At 39.1% G+C, this 17,500-nt stretch overlaps 1 protein-coding gene across 1 annotated transcript in view; it reads right to left on the reverse strand.

The window, feature by feature from the left end:
- myt1lb (myelin transcription factor 1-like, b) overlaps positions 1-16,153 on the reverse strand; it is a 114,413-nt gene extending 98,260 nt beyond the window's left edge. Inside the window, exon 1 of the mRNA XM_053632407.1 lies at positions 15,757-16,153. The gene's annotated coding sequence lies outside the window, so the exon portion shown is untranslated. The remainder of the gene's footprint in view (positions 1-15,756) is intronic.
- Positions 16,154-17,500: the final 1,347 nt, after the last annotated feature.

Raw genomic sequence — 17,500 nt, forward strand, 5'->3', positions numbered from 1 at the left:
CATACAGTTAAAGATATCCCCATCAACCCATCTTCCCCTACATCCTTCCTGTCCCATTTTTCTCTCCCTGAGAAGCTTCCCGTGAGTCTTCAGCATGGAAAAACAGCTCCTTTTCCCCAACCTAGTTTTGATTCTTTTTTTATCTATTTATCTATTTATTTATTTTTTTTTTTACCATTCTTGGAAAAGTGCATGGTAAATTCCATGTGTCTTGTAGACAAACTACCCTCACTGAATCACATGCTCTAGTCAAGTGTTTTAATTGCCAAGGCGTAAAAATATCTACTAGAGTCTTTGTCCGTACTGAAAAGAACAGGTAAATTCACATACACTGTGTCTATAATGAGACATAGGGTTTATCAAATTATGTATAATCGAGTGTGAAAGAGGAAGCAGCCCATGTGGGGATAATTTGCGTATAATAATGGAGGAGAATCAAACTGGCTGAGCTGGCAGAACTGGTTCTCTGGCAACCAGCATACCCTGAATTCCCTATTTTGATTTCCACATAGATCACATCTGAGAGCAGATCCACCTCCGAGGCCACTAGTCATTAGGTATAAATCCTCCATAATCACTGGTAGTGGTAGTTTTACAAAGCTACAATGACCCTGTAAAACAACAACAACAACAACACACACACACAAAAAACAGTCTCCTGGCTATTGTGTTTATTCTCCTACTCCTGCACAGAGATAAAACAGAGCCACATCCCTTCAGTAATCCCTTCAGAGGATCCTCTTTGCTCATTAAGGCTGCCTTTGAAAATGTGGAAGCTTGCTTATATTCAGTGTCAAACCCACTGTCTGCTTCTGCTATTAAAGATGCAATCTGTGTTGCTCTTTGTTTGCTCTCTGTTTCTCTCTCTCTTTTGCCTTTTCTCCAAATGTAGAGATGGGTTGCCATGCTTTGAAAACGTCCCCACTCATCAAACATAGGACTTTGCGTGCCACACATTGGTATGCGTACCCAGGGTATGCCCTTTTAGCTGTTAGATGCCTAGGAGGCAGAATAGCAAAAATCAAAAACAGGGACTGGCAGTGCCTTCAATCATGCCACAGGCTGCCAGTCACACTTCAGCAGGGAAGGAGTTAATTGTCATATACGCACATCTGTCTCTCTTTGTTTTCTCTTCCAGTAATGTGTAGCAAGCTGCAATTATGAGTCTCCAACAGACGACTGGAGAGTATGAGTCGAGCAGATTGGTGCCAGGGTTTTGAATTTCTGCCAGATCACCCTTAGGGTAAATAGGGCATCAGGGGCAGGAGACTGGCACCAACCAGCCACATAAAGCCTCGCCACCAGAGACAAAGACAACACAAGGGAGTCCTCATCAGTCTTTGTTTATGGGGTTAGCATCATCTGGCAGGGCACACTACTGTACAACAAAGAAGTATTGCACTGCTGATCCAGAGATTTCGCTGAGAGAATAAAACTGGTCATGGAATGTGAGCAATACGCACAGTCTATTATGAAATATTTTGTCTCTTGATTCAATACAAACCACCACCACCACTAGTGCAGTCGAAGATCAGTACTAAAATGGTGTGCCATTTGGAGCAATGACTCAGAGGAGCTGTCCAAGGTCCTTAAATCATCACTTCTTCTGGCTATTTTCAGTTGGAGATTCCAAAGACTCCTTTAGTTCTGGAATAGCTCTACTGCCATGGCATGAAGATAATATTATTTGAAGCATCCATTTGTTCATTGGGAACAAATAAACAATAACTGCTCTTCTAATGCACTAGGACTAGATCCAGAGCCCCTGAACCAACACTGATACCATTACCTAGGCATTAGACTAGACATTCAAATCTAACTAACAGCAAAAAGAAATTTAAAAAATCTTTCAAATCAAAAACGCCAACACTCTACTCTTGTCATTGTTGTGGTTCCTTCAAAGGTACACCTTTTCTCCTAAAAGTGTATATATATATTACATGATAATGTGAATGTAGTTAACCTTTAGGTATACAAAGCTACTTTAAGGACCCCTATTGTACCTTTATTTGGCTTTCAGAGTTTTTTTTTTTTTTTTTACCAGTACACTAGATGCACATTTCCAGGTAAAAGATACACACTAAAGGTAAAAACGTCTACCCTTGAGGGAACCACTCTAATAACAAAAACAAGTGTAGTTTAGTAAAAAAAAATTAAATATTCTGAGTGCGTACCACTAAAGTCTCCTTACTTTTCTGTTGTGTTCCCTTAACAGCTTTTAATGGCCTCACTAGCCAGCAATTTTAACTGAAAAGGATACCATGGATTAGTACACAGATTTAAAATAAATGATTACACCAATTTAGCCAAAGTAAGGCACTCAATACCAAAATGACTCAATACCAAAATGAAATACTGCGCCACTGCTCATACATGTGAAAGATCCGAACACCTGCTTTAGAAGCAAAGCAAATAACTCCTATTGAAGCCAATGACAAGTCTTCCACCACAATACAGTATGAGACACTGCAGTGGAGTCTCTGTTTAACCCAGTAACAATCGTAGAGACAGCTACAGAGCGGAGAGAGCCCAAACACATCATTGCCATTCAGCGAGGATGGACGGCATCCATGGATGCTCCCTTTCCTTCTCTTCCTCCATTCTGAGTGAGCGACAGATGATTGTGGCTTGCCATCACAGTCATTTTAATCAGTCTTTTCACACTTCATCAGGAATTCATTGCTCGCCTTTAAAAACATTGTTTCTGTCTATTATCAGCAGAGAACATAACGCTTCATTATACATGCAGAGCAGCTCTGCTTATTCATGTGAGTCTGGATGCGATGGTGAAGACTTAGGGCTTGGACACACACATACACACACATACTCACACACACACACACACACACACACACACACACATACTCACACACACTCACGCACACGCACACATACTCACACAGTCACACACAAACATGGTCACATATCCTGTCACAGTAACAAGTAAGGCTTCTGAGCAAAATAACAGTTTAATTAGAGATGGCACCGATCCAATACCAAAGAACTTGTATCGGGCCAATAACAGCAAAACACGGTGGCTCAAATATCAGAGAAAAAAGAGCAGATTATATCTGATACTCTAACAAATATAACATTCATCAATTTTTTTTTTGTTAAGATTGATTTTATTATACTTAAATGTTGTAGTTTATTATATTTATTTTTATTTGTAATGTAAGTAATTCTTGTGTTTGAGTTTAACAGAATTTTTAAAAAGCTGCTGTTTCATATGAGTCAGGTTTTTAGCTATAAAGTTTTATGTGAACCGCTTCAATACTAAATCATTTTAATGCTTAGTATATATATATATATATATATATATATATATATATATATATATATATATATATATATATATATATATATATATATATATATAATATCGGATGGGAATCAATATCAGCCGAGACTCAAGGTTTCAGTATTGGTACTGGAAAAGAAAAGTGGTATCATGCCATCTCTACTTTTAATTATTACCAACTGAAAAGATTCACTCAAGATTTTTGACAATGTATAGCACTTCAAATAGGAAAGATAAACACATATAACTGTGTTGTACATATGAATATGACTGTGATCCATTATGGTAGAAGATATAACACTCCAGCCAATCTTCCTCTTTGTTACAGTGACAGTATTTTTAAAGCACTCTGTCATATGAATGTGTTGCGTGCTGTCCTAAATCACAAGCAGAGCTTGTGGAGGCATCAAGAGGTCAGCGCAGAGGCCAGACTGTGAGTCATACAGACAGAGAGAGAGAAAGAGAGAGACGAAGTGAGAGAGAGAGAGAGACATAGAGAGAGACTGTCATTTAGTATCAGCTTCTGACAGACACACTCTGCATGACAGGTGTGGCCCTGCAGTCACGCAAGCCATGCAGGGTAAAGCGGAGCACCATAGCAGCACACACATGATTGACACTTACAGCCAACCAACACCAGCAGTACCAGAGGGTGGAACCACATCCTCTACTGCCTCCACCACCGCAGTGTCACAGCAGGAGCAGTCAGCCATAAAATGCATTTGTACAGGACGGATAGTCAACAAAATGCCTCCGTACAACAAGACCGTGTTCTCTAATCTAGGCCAAAATGTATAGTCTACTGCCTACTGTATGATACATGAACTTTTTTTTTTTTAGCATTTTAAAAATAAAAACTGCAGATTGAATATTGGCGATGTCTTAGGGATGGGCAATATAGCAGAAATATCAGGTCATGATACAGGAAACTGAAACATTTGGTACATAAATCTCAAGTATCAAGATTCAAGATTTTGCTTGTCACGTACACAATTATATACAGTATTTAACTTGCGGTGAAATGAAAAATCAGGTACTGTGAGTAGAAAAGTATAGTAAGTGTTACTAAAGTACTAATAAAATATCTCAGGAATTTGTTTGTGTGTGTGTTTGTGGTGAGATAATTTTTAACCATATCAAAATGAATTCATTTTATAAAACAGTGCTGAATTTTAAACTCTAAGGATTAAATAACAGTGAATTCTCAGCTGTGTTGGATTCTCAAATCCGATTGGTCAAAAGGTTGTTTATAACAGTGGATCTGATATTAGTTCCGGCTGCCAGGCAAATTACAGGTTTATATAAATGTGCTTGTTCTAATACATATCATTTATTTATTAATGGCTCATTGACAGCAATGTGTATCACAGACACCACATAATCTAAAACTAATAATAAACAGATTTTTAAAAAAAAACATTATTTAACAAGAAAAATGTATGATTGTTGATGTTAATTGTTAATGGTGACGCTTTCTGTAAGGACATTTATTTATAAAATGAGTCTCTTTGTAACAGTCAGGTACGTTTTCTGCCATGGGAAGGTCTTCAAGACAGAGAACTTTTTCTAGTTTCTCGGTAAAAGGACAAACTGCCATTTTGTTTGATTAACCTCAAGCGAAGGAAGCGACTGTTCACAGTTGCTATAAAGTAAGTGCTAACAGAAAATAACTTCTCTTGTGGACATTTCATAATACTAACTTTACTCGGTCGAAAGAAGCATTACGTGCCGGTCATTTAACAATTGTAATTCTTGGCAGATCTCTGCGATATGAAAGGAGAAAAACACTTCAGGTCATGCTGTTATTGGCAAATGATCAACTTCAGGGTGGTAACAGTAAAGCTGTTCATGTAAATCTGTATCGCATCACCCCATTGTGGATTATTTTCCATTAACAGCATGCCCTGTTATGTTTTATTCCTTACATATCACTCAGCCCCATGATGTTTCACCATATAATTGATAATGGAGCAATGAAAGGCTGAAAAAGGGGAGGAATGGTGCTAATAAACCTGTTTACAATTATAGTTACAATTACATAAAAGCTTCTTCCTTATATTTTCATTTCAGTCACCTATTTCTGCTAGTATAGCTAGTTATGATCTGTTTTTTAGCATAATCTATGGTTGACTGAATATATTCATGATATTCATGTACTTTAACAGAGGTAGTGGTTAATCATCAATACACAGTGCACCCTTCATGTTTAAAAAGATCCGGCCAGAGCCCCGTCGACCCACTGCCTCGTACACCGACACCCGAGAGCCGAAGGCTGGAGATGTCTCACCACAATCCTGACTACAGAGCAACTAAAACCTGCAATCAGAAACGGCTTTAAAGGATAGTGTTACTGCCATTAGTGAAGGGGGGAAAAAAAACAAAGGGATTGTGAAGCATTGTTCAAGCATCGTCTGCTGAAGACAGCTATATGAAATATTCATTAAGAACATCTATACATGGTGAGGAAAACATAAGAGATCCAAAGCTTTTATGGGATTTAAACCTGCTAGAGTTTTTCCAGGAAGATCTTGACATGATTACGCAGTACCTCACACAAACCTCCACGGTTATTCAAAACTCACAGCAACCATTCCTAACACATCTGGCTTTGCGTTTCTGCAAGCATATGCCAAGTAGTAATGAGCTCTAAAATGCGAACATTACTTATAATGTCAAAACTATACAAATGGGAGATTCTGTATTTTCTCTTTACACCAAGCCTGGCTTTCTTGCCCTGAAAATGTTGTGTGGCAATACTTATTTCATACTCAATTCTCTCCGTGCACAATTAACCACCTATTTGTGTTGCATTGCTGCCATTTTTTTGTCCATAAACTCCTAACACAGAGTGCAATTTCTCAACACTCGGCTCAGGCAGGGGAATGATTAGTGTCTTACGCAAGACGGAAATGAGCTCGCCACGCTTTGCTGTACCGAGCTATTTTGGAACGGAACATAGCAGAAAATGTTGGGCAGAGCTAAAATAAGTGGGTCAGAGCCGAGGAGGAGCGCACCTTTATCTCGGTTTGGGCAGAGAGGATACAGAGAACGGACAGAACACGCGAACGAGTCAAGAGCATATCTAAGATTAGAGTAATAAAATTACACAAAATGGCTGAAAGTTTAATAATAGCATTTGTATTATATTTGTGGTGGACTACTTTCATGCATGAAGGAAGGCTAGCTGAATTCTTACTATTTTATACGTCAGTGTTGTTTAACGTGGTGTCGGATTCAATTTCTTTCGGGGCTACAGGGCAAACAAAAGGGCTGACTGTGTGGAGGTGGAGTATGCAGTGGGAGTGTGATGGAGGACAGCAGTAGCTCCTGTAAGTAGGGCAATTCCGGCCTGCACCTGGCGGGCTCACCCTCCTCCTGCAAAAACCGCTGACGATGCACCCTTGGCTCTCTATTTCATCTACGTGCCTCTCTCTCTCTGTCTGCTTTGGGCTTATTTTGGTACTTGATATTTGCTTTGTATGGATGCCCTGTGTGTATATATAAGATTACTTCCTCTGTGCAGGTAATTGTGTTACCGTATGATATCTTTTATACAATCTGCCATCTACTCCAGACAGAAGATAGTGTTTGCAAGCCTGTCAGAGCGCACAGCCAAAGCGCGGTGGGTGCAAATGTCTCTGTTTTTGTTGTGTATTCCAGTGCTCAGGTCTACAGTCAGGAGAGCTGACTCAGTGGCAGAGGGCAGAACATGAGCCCTTTGCTGCCCTGGAGGGAAGCGATAAACTGATTCATTAGCTGGCCTTATGACAGAGCACCTGCTTACACCTTTCTGTCTGGACACTGCAGGTCATCTAGGGCAGCCTGAGATGCCTGTACAAAACACAAACACACACACATATATCCACACTCTCCAGGCATACACATTTATTGTCTAATTAAGCAAACTTCTTGACTAGACTATTGTCATGCTTTGGAAACTTAATCACCGCACTCTGGGTTGTCAACGTTATACAGAATTCAAGCATCGAATTCACCAAAGTGTATCAAGTAGGACTTTGTGAGACTTTGAGACCAAAGCGAATGATTGCGGTCAGCCAGGTGGCAAATGAGTCACTTTAACAAATGTCGAAATGCAGCTGTCAAAAATCCCTGAAAGGCAAATGATAAGAGCAGAAATGAATCAATATCTAAAAGTAATCCTGTTCGCACCTAGAAGGCCGTTCTAGCCTGCAACAAAAAAAAAAAGTTCTGACACTGTGAAAAGACATGCAATCAACAATAAGTGCGCTCCACTTACTGTTGTCTGAAATATGTCAGTGCTTGGAATGTTTCATTCATCTGAATGTTCAGTTAGATCCAAAATATTACAGCTTCAGCTTCATTGGACAAAGGAACACAAACAACATTTATTATTGATATCAGCCAGTTGCCTCCAAAGTACAAAAAAAGAGATCTTTTTAACAATAAAACTTTCTTTGTAATATTGAACACCTGCAAATTGTGCAACATTTGCCTCAATCCATGTAAGACCTAGCAAAACATAACATACAAATCAATCCAGGCCTTAACTATTTAACTATTTATCAATGCTTAACTATTTATTGTAGTGTGTTGGTTTTTTTTTTTTTTTTTTTTTTTTTGCACTGTAACTATCGTAATTCAAGGATAGATTTTGTTTTGCACAAGATATACACCATCTGTAGTTTTGTCTGTTCAAGAAGTGAAGGTTTTTGTAAAGTACATCAAGTGGTCTTATGTTCATGCCCCTGTCCAGCGTCACTTGCCATTATCAATTATCCATTAGGCAGTGAAATATTCTGACAATATTGCAGAAATGTGACCGGAACAGTTTACACTGATTTAAACAGACAAAACTGATTTAAAGAGCAGGCATAAATAAGAGACACGCGCCCTCACCAATGTGCCTGATGAATAATGGATGTGTGTTTTGTAATCATTTTCCAATATTGCGCTGCTTTTCTCAGCTCTGCTTGGGGAGGATTATTTTTGCCTCTGCTTCACTTTGTATCTCCCTCTCTCTGCTTTTTTCTTCCACGCTGAGACACGCACCACAAATGTCATCGACACCAAAACGAGGAGGTTAAAAATCCAGCTGGGACTCTCAAATGAGGATTTCTAAAGAATCCTGTGATGTCTTTATGGCTTCACGAGTGCCTTCTTCCCCTCTGGAGGGTGTGGATGGATGGGGAAAAGAAAATAGGGGTGCAGAACTAAAATAATAGACAAGTCTGTTCAGCAATTGTAGATGAAGATGGCGGTGCCAGAGTCTGAGCTGAGTGCTAATGACAGATGTCAGTATGTGTGAGGCTGGCAGGAGAGAAGCCGATGGCTGCGTGCCATGCTCATGATGTGGTGATAATAGGGGCTGCAGGTCACATGACTTTTTACCAGGGCTGTGTGCTCACAGCCGGTGATAACAACTTTGGATGTGAAAAATCCTCCACACAGCACCACAGTTTGAAATGAGGCACAGGAGCACTGCCTAAAACGGATCAGCAATCTTTATAACTAAAGGCCTCGCATTCCTTACAGTAAAAAATCACCTACAATTTTACATCATGTGAAAGGGCATTTCAATATGTTGTACCCTTAATGAATCATGTGAGAAAACCCCATGTGAATGTCCTACATGTTAAAAATGCTTAAAAAAAGAAATCGTTTAAAAATCAAGTGAAAATAGAAGAATAATATTTTAACAATCACAAAAAAAAAAGAAATGTGAATGTAACTGAATAATGTGAAAAATCACAAAAACCTAATGTTGAAAAAATGAATCAATTGTAGAAATCACATGTGGACATAAACGAATCATGTAAAAATGACCAAAAATATAACATTTGAAAAAAATCGCTAAAAGCAATAACGATAACAATATGAAAAAATCACTAAAAATGAATATGTTAAACAAATCATGTGTAAAAATGACAAAAAAAAATGTGAAAAGAAATAAATTGTGTAACAATCACATTTGAGTATACAGTAAATGGATCACATGAAAAATCTCATGTGGAAATATCACCAAATGATTAACAAAAATCATATTTAAAAAAAAAATCACAGAAAAAACTTGAAAATACATTAATCCTTAACATATGAAAATCAATGAATCATGGCAAAAATCATATGGTAAAATAAAATGACATGTCCTATATGAAAAATTAACATGAAAACATGAAAATGTAAAAATAAATAATTTTTTTTTTTTTTAAATAAAAAATCTCATGAGAATAAAAGCACATGTAAAAGTTCACTTTTGAGTCATGTGACTATTCTAATGTAAAGTTCATGTGACACTTTTGCATGGGGCAGGAGCACATACAAGGAAATAAAGCTCAGCAGCAATATTGATCAGAAGAAGGCCATACTCACAGGAATGCTCAAGTCATACAGGAGTGTAGAAATATATGTAGAACCTTTAGAAATGCGCTGGTCATGGCTGTGTTTGTGAATTCCAAACCAGTAAAAGTCTTGCTGTGATTCACCCTTCAGCACTTTGCTATCACACGGCCACAGAGCGGATAACTCATGCAAATCCCACTGTTTCCCGGCATTGTGTGATTGGGAATGTGGTGGCAGCCAACACAGGTGAGCTTATTGTGTGTGTGTGTGTGTGTGTGTGTGTGTGTGTGTGTGTGCGGGTGAGCCGAATGCCTGTGGGGGCTTGTTATGGCACAAGGTGAGAGCGGGTATTAATCAGCCTCCTCTCCGCTCTCTGCACTTCCTATTATAGCCCCGCACCCAAGTCCAGATTGATTTTTAATTGTCCGTGCCGTGTGGATATACATCATGTTTTCCCTCCGCAGAGTGGCATCAAGTCGACGGCTCTCTTTTGTTGAGGAAGAACGGACAGAGGAGAAGTTTTAAGGGTGTGCATGGAAAGCTTGGACTCAATCACTCATCTGGCCTTCATGCTTGGAAACCGACAGTATCAGTGCCTGAGCTCGGATAACCCACTCCCTCCCACTGGAACAGTAAATATTGACACTCCATCATTTGATTTTGAGTCTTGAGCCACCCTTATTTCCAGCCTTTCACAGGTTTAATGACTTAAAGTGCTCTACTGTGTTTTGACTCAGGAAGCCAAACACTCCGTTATTTAAGATTACAAGATGCCTATATCAAGTCATGACCAAATTCTACCATTTTCATCTTTGCTAGATAATAATATTTGAGATTTGATTTTTAGTCCATAATTTGGGTAATACTTCCTACAAGTGCCTTTGTGATATATCTACTCAATACTGAATACTGAACATCTTTTCAACACACTTAGTACTGTTTGACCTTATTGTATACAGTTACTTTATTTATTTTTTTAAATAATGATTTATAATCACACCATCCAAAGAGCATGAACTGCCTAGTGAGTCTAGTTCTCACAAGGTTTCTGCTTCATGTTCTTCTTCATGGTGTCTTAGAGAATTTTTTCTTGCTATCAACCTCTGTGTTTTGGCCACTGTGGATCTAAATCTACATCCAGATTTCTGTAAAGCTGTTTTGTGACAATATCTATTGTTAAAAGCGCTTTTCAAATAAGATTACATTGAATTAAATGTTTAATGTGTACTCTTTCTGCAGATGGGATTTAAGTGAAGGACACATGAACAGTAATAATATAAAAAATTGACTGGCCATTTGAACCTCTTGTACACCTTGGTCTCAAGTGGCTAGGCAACTAGACAACAGTCATGAATACAAAGACCACCCTTGTCAGGTCCAAGACTAGGACTACACAAGATCGAGTCCAAATGACGGCAAGATGAATCAAGATCAAGACTGAAAACCATCAAATCATCACTGTCATCACGAGATATATGCTTATAATTGGGTTACATCTAGGAGTTTTATTGAGCACGGATATTTGCACAATAGACCAAGACCATACTCAGTGTGACCAATGCCCAAGACGGAAACAAGTCCAAGTACAAATGCCAATAAGTCTGAGACAAGTCTAAGTCAATACACAAAACCGATCAAAACCAGACTCGAGTCCAAGACCAGACTCAAATCCGACAGCTCTAGTGCCAGGAATACTTGTGAATTGTTGAGCAAAAGCAAGATTTTTGCAAAGGAAGAAAGCGAAAAGAACACAAATCACCTGAAAAGTCACCCACTATACATGCCAATCTACATACATTCCATGACGAGACTGTGATTAAACACAACCAGATCCTCTATAGTTAAGAATGTGCTATTGAGCCAGGCCCGTGTTTCCTCCCTCAGTCTGGCAGAGTGTGTTATGACTGCAGTCTCTCAGTGTTACCTGAGATGGGAGGGTTTTTCTAGCACTCAGGTCACAGCGACGGAGGGCTATCCCTACATAATTTAATCACATTGCTCTGTCTCTCCAGCATGACACACACTCAGCAGGTGTGAGGCGCTCTCCCATGCTCAACAAGAGCGTGAGATAAGCCTGTCATTTCAGCCAGAAGCAGCTCGTCCTTACGCCTCAGTCTGATCAGATTAGCTACACACATCGATAAGGTCAAGTTTCCAACTGAACCTTCCGACTCTTATAGAAAATCTCAAATTAGTTGCCAGTCATAGGATGTTGATCATACAAAGATATGTCCAGGATAAATGTATAATTTGTATGATGTTTTATGAGTATGGTTGGATTTTGTTTGATTTCATGCAAATATAAAGGCACATAACTTTTTTTTTTACATGAATTAAGTTGAATGTGTACATATTAAGCCAATTCATATGAATTTGCAATTGAGATGATGATTTAGTTTCCACAATTAGATCAATTAATAACTAAACACATTGAACAAACAAAAATAAATAGTTTATATGAACAGATTGTGGATGTTGAATCCAGTTTTCTATCAGAAAAACGAGCCATGCCGCCAGTCACGTCAAAATAATGAACTATTCTAATAAAATAAGATTTGCAATCATTCGCCGTAAACAATCCACTGCGATTGCTAATTGCACAATTTTCTGCTGGTATGATTTTTACACAAACACAATTGATAACACTTTAGGTCGGAGCTGTAGCATAAAAAAAAGCCCTAAAGGAGGATTCCAGCATATTAAGTGTGTCAGCAACAATGACACTAATAAATAAAACTTGTAGAAATGCATACTGTACATCTCATCTCACTACTCAATTTAATTCAAGGCAGTGTGGCCTTAATGCACTCAGAATGTCTGTTAACTAAAACATCTGTCTTAAATATCTGATAGTATTTTCTTATATTGTGGTGCAATTTAAGTTCCTAACAAAACAAGAAACAGAGAATTGCTGCTATGGAGTCTATTTATAGCACACTTCTGGATGCATGTTGTTTTCTACACTACTGTTTTAACACCTACACTCAGGTAGATGTATTTTTTTCACCCACAACTCAGGATTGTCATACAGGATTGTATGGTGAGAATGGAGATCAGCCTGTCATGTCCCTGTATTTGTTTTTGCACATATTACTGTAAAATCCTGTAATTTGACAAGACAGTACAGGAAGAAATGATAATTCAGCAGACACATGCTAATTTCACTGTTTTTGAACAACTCTTTAAGCTCCACCCACTCGCCATGATCACGCCATGCCATATATCCCTGAAAAACTTTTTCCTGATAGATGTAAAACCTTACGAACATCATAAAACAGTATGCAGTCCATACAGGATTTTGTGATTTTTTTTTATCATTTATTTATGTATTTATTTATTTATTTATGTATTTATGTATTTTCGGTCAAAAATTGTTGAATTTGCTGAGGCTTTTTTTTTTTTTTTGAAAAATTTGCGATGCAGTCTGCATAGTTTTTTGTGTTTTTTGGTGGAAAACTACTTCAATTGACAATCTTTCTGCAGTGATGTTTGTTGGTAAAAGAGACCTTTTAGCTGTCCTCGTGTTCGATGCACATGAATCGAAGGGGGCTTTGGCTTAATGACCGTTGTGATGACGTCACATGACGCATCTTGGCCCAAATCTACAGAAAATCTGATGTAACTTTGAAACATTGCAAGCTCATGCAAATATTGCGGAGTTTCCTTGATTATGCGTTAATTTCTGGGAACGCAAAATCGCTAATTCCTGGAGAGACTGAACTTATTAACTTATTAACTAACCAGAACCTTTTTGGGTTTTATGTATTTATCTATCTATCTATCTATCTATTTATTTATTTATTTATTTTATTTTTACATTTTTCTCAAAATCTTCGTTTTTTCATATTCGTAACCAAATATCTGTTTCTAGATGTCCTGCCTTCAAGAAATTTTACATGTTCATCTAAATTCCTATATAAAAGAATATTATAGAGAATCTTTCCGAAATCTTGATAGTTGTTTGCCTTAAGTTAGACTTTATACTGAAAAATATATAACAATGCATGGTATGTATTGGTTAAACAGTAAAGAATTTATTCCGCAACAACAAATATTTCTGTTAAAGTCTGTTAAAGTAAAATAAACATATTAATTCTGACATCATCTAAAGAGTAGCATAAAAAAGATATGTATGCAAATGTAAACAAACCACTTAATTTAGATAAAGCTTCAAGTTCCATGGAAAAAAAAAAAAAAAAAAAAAAAAAAAAAAAAAAGAATATCAATATCTATTGTTATAAAAAAAATTCACCTGAAGTGTCTTGACTTAACCCAGCATAATCATAAATATGTCCATCGTAATCATAAATGTCCATCTTTACATACACTCACCATCCACTTTTATTAGGAATACCTGTACACATTCACATTAACACAATTATGCAATCCAGTGTATAGAATCATGCAGGTACAGGTCAGAAGCTCCAGTAAATGTTTAATCAAACATCAGAATGGGGGAAAATGTGACCTCAGTGATCAGCATGGCATGCTTGGCGCCAGATAGGCTGGTTTGAGTATTTCAGATATTCCAGATCTCCTGGGATATGTACACACAACAGTGCAAAAAAACAACCAAACAACATCCAGTCAGAGGCAGCTCTGATAGAAGAAATGCCTTGTTGATGAGAGAGGTCAGAGAAGAATGGCCAGACTGGTTTAGAGCTGACAGGAAGGCTATCATAACCCAAATAACCACTCTTTTCAACCATGGTGAGCAGAAAAGCATCTCAGAACACACAACATGTTGAACCTTCAGGTAGATCGACGACAAGAGCAGAAGACCACAACGGATTCCACTCCTGTCAGCCAAGAACAAGAATCTGAAGCTACAGTGGGTACAATCTCAATGAAACTGGGCATCATCTGGTCTTTTTCTAATCTTCAACTTCCCAGTTTCTATTAAAGTTCCTGTGAACATGGCTGATCTACATTCAGTCTGCTTTTCTCTCTGCATACAGTAGAAGTGGTCCTGCTGAAAGTTTGTTTTGAATTCATCCTCATAACAGAACCATGCACAGGACCTTTTCACACTGCAACCAAGTGCTTACCGCTAGCCCTACACGGACCATTAGCACTCACTAAAGTGCACTTTGTCTCATGGCCAGATTACAACACTTCACTTTACATCCTGCAGATTAAGTTACAGATATGGGAGAGAGCTGTTCAGAGATAAAGCTCAAACACAACTTAGAGTTTACAGGAGAATCGTGATTTGTGCTGAATCGGAGCTTGCATACTGATAAGTTCGTAAACTTATAAGCAACTTACTGTAAACAGAGTCATTCATCACTTGCCCTGTGCTGCATTTTACTTACTTGACTTTTTTTTTTTTAATTGTGAACTGTCCATTTTTTTTTTTTTTTTTACTGAAAACACAGAAAAGAAACCAAAACAACTTTCAAATACTATTAAAAAGCGCATTATAACATGAATATGTTAATGCTATTGTATTTATTACATTTGAGCTTGACAGTCAAAAAATGGGGGGAATTATTAATGTCATACCTCAATGACTGAACCAGCCAGCATCAATGTAGACAACTGCTCCTCTTTCTAAAGGCAGTGTTTACTTTTGAAAGTGTTTTATTTACCCTCAGCCCTCCCAAAAGCTGCTTCATTGTGCACAGACATGTTGCAAACTCCCAAAGCAATAAAGGAATAATCAAAATCTGCCCCCGTTTGCACTGCAGGGACCAATAAGTGGCACACTGAAGCATACAGATGACAGTGCTGTGGTGACCTACTGCACAAACATCACCAAGCCCACAGAAGCTTCTGGAGAGAATGCACAAAGAGCTTTGACCTGAGAGCATCTACTGCCAAGTTCACTCCTCTCTAGAGCTCCCTACAGGGAAGAAAGTTGACGGAGTACAACGAGACTCAGACGTCAAATGGAAAATGAGCTAGAAAGTGTGAGCTAGTGTAGGAAGACTAGCATAACACAACAGTGAATAGCTGTCAAAGATGCTACGAAAGACAGAAACGTCTTCAGTGGAATCTAAAACCATGCATTTTTTTTATAACACTTGGATTATATACATTAGATTATGTACAAGAGATCTTAGATCTTTTCTGCAAGGCAGTGCATTCAAGAATAAACAATGAAGAACTAAAGAAAAACTGAAAGGACCCACCAGTCATGAAACGGTGTCTTCGCTCAAACTTTTTGTTGTTATCGCCCCTGATTGTCTTCCTTGCTTTCTTCCAGAGTCGTCTTGTCTTCTCTTGCACACGTTCTCACCCGCACTATTTCATGGAGAGCGCATGCTGGAAAGTTCCTTTCTCCTCCTGAATGCAAATAATTTTTTTAGGAGTTGAAAGCTGATGGGCGTGCAGGGAGCGAGGAGGGAGAGACAGAGAAACGGAGACGGTCGGGAGAGGGAAGCGAGAGATAATGGTTGAAGGCAGGCAACCAATGGGCCTGGAGCTGATCGGAGGAGAGCGAGTGAAGGAGAGCGAGAGAAACAGAGGGAGGGAGGGAAGAGGGAAAAAAGAGAAGAAATGGAATGGGGGCAGCACCAATGAGGCGGAGCGAGGGAAAGCGAGGATAGGGGCCGCCACAGAAGAAACGATGCCACGGAAGAGAGCAGCAGACAGAGAGAGGGATGGAGAGAGAGAGAGAGAGAGAGAGAGAGAGAGGGGAGAGAGAGAGAGGGGAGAGCTATGTGAGTCATAGCGTTTGCTTTGCTGAAGAGTCGAACGAGTGCATGTGATGGAGGAGTGGAGCTTACCCTCAGCATCATGTCTCTCACATCCACAGCCTGCAGCTCTCCACCCATACACACACGGAGACAAAGGAAGAGTGGTGAAATAGAGACTGGTGAAGAGCATCGAGTCCAGAGTCTACTGCTATCTCACATGTGTGTGTGTTAGCATGTGTGTGTGTGTGTTTGTGTGTGTGTGTGTGTGTGTGTGTGTGTGTGTGAGAAAGATAGCAGGAAAGCGAGAGATGAGGTGGTAGTATACTGTATAAGTGATTTCACTAGACTGAAATTGGTCTCCCGTGCTTCCTCTCTCTCTCTCTCTCTCTCTCTCTCTCTCGCTGTACGAATGTGTTTGTGTGTGTGACAGAGCTGCAGACTGTCTGCTCTCGGCATCAGTGCCTCCCACAGGCCCCGTGGTCTCTGGAGCGGAGATGTGTGTGCTACCGTGACTGTGTATGTGTGTATGCACATTTCTGCACCACTGTATTTAACCTACTATCAGGGAATCTCAACTGCACCCTACACGAACGAGCGAGACTGGGGTGCTGTAGCTTCTCAACTCAAACCTGTGTGTAACCCTCGACTGAACACGCAGAACAGCGGCACTTCGCTTAGCCTGCCACAGCTAATTAATGTCCTGCCTCACTCGGGGCTTTGAACTCCGCCAAAGTAGCGCTGCTGTGAAGTAGAGAGATAACGGGCTTAAGAAGCAGCCGGTCCACACTGCCAGGCCGTTTCCCTCTGCTACAGAAAACTGATGAGTCCCTAAACAAAGACGAGAGCAAATCTTCCCTCCGCACACAACACGGCTCATTACGGTCCATGTCCCTCAGTTTGGGTTTATGCCTTATGCTTTTCCAGCGCACATATGGAGGCATGAAAACAATAAGCTGTCAATGTTAGTCACTTCAACTTTACTGGCTGTGAAGCCTTGATTCCTCTTTAATGGCTTGTTTAAATGGTTTACCTTGCAAGACCAATTACACAACAATGTCCAGGCATGATATGATTCAGGACAATGCAACATCCCATCAGTGATTTTCAATAAATTAATTACAGGTCAGCCAACACAGAATATCTTGGCATTTGTGTAGCATGCTAACTAGGATTAAAATATGATCCATTGGTTGTTTTATAGAAGCAAATGGGTTCAAACTTCACAGCACAATTAGAC

This window comes from Ictalurus furcatus, chromosome 9 (genome assembly GCF_023375685.1).
Source record: "Ictalurus furcatus strain D&B chromosome 9, Billie_1.0, whole genome shotgun sequence".
In the NCBI taxonomy this organism is placed as follows: Eukaryota; Metazoa; Chordata; class Actinopteri; order Siluriformes; family Ictaluridae; genus Ictalurus; species Ictalurus furcatus.